The sequence below is a fragment of the Echinops telfairi genome, unplaced genomic scaffold, assembly GCF_000313985.2.
Source record: "Echinops telfairi isolate 266 unplaced genomic scaffold, ASM31398v2 ScPeMD7_7475;HRSCAF=8513, whole genome shotgun sequence".
NCBI lineage: Eukaryota > Metazoa > Chordata > Mammalia > Afrosoricida > Tenrecidae > Echinops > Echinops telfairi.
Window position 1 is genome coordinate 17,709,060 of NW_022111379.1, and position 723 is coordinate 17,709,782.

Sequence of the window (723 nt, forward strand, 5' to 3'; positions counted from 1 at the left end):
TTTGTAAAATAAAATTTAAATAAATAGCTTTGAAAAAAGATCCCAGGGTTGTTTTTTTTGGGGGGGGGAGATAACCCCTCATATAGTCATGGGGCTAGCAAGCCCCCAGCAGGCACATAGGTAACAAGGTGGGTGGTGGCTTAGCCTTTGGATGTTCCTAAGCTCACTGGGGGGACAACGCACAGCCCGCTTCAGAAGCAGGCAGCTGAAGGGGTCTCCTGCCTTGAGCAGGGACGACAAGGGAACTTGTTGATGTCAGAGATAGGGGTCTCTGGCCACATTGTGAGCAGACAGGAACTTAGAAGCGGCATCTTTAAACTAGCATTATTATGGGGGGATATCGTGGGGAATGATTTGTTAGTTGGGAGAAAGGTACTGGGTGTCATCTCTAACTCACGATAGTGATGGCCGTCCAGATCCTGTGATTTTGCATGGGTAGAATTTGGCTGCATGCCTTCTCTTCCAGGTCCTCAGTTTCCCCCATGTGACAGCATCATAACAACACACATGCCATCACAGTATGACAAACTGGCAGACAGGTGGGGGCTTTGCTTCCTTGGAAATGTGCTGGGGGCATGCTGATCTTAGGCTGGCATCTGTAGACAAAGCCATGTCAAATACACCACCAAGGGGACTGAGCATGATAGTGGGACAGGAGGAGAATCAATGGAAATAGAGGAAAGAGCTGGGAGGCAAAGGGTATTTATAGAGCTCTAGATAAAG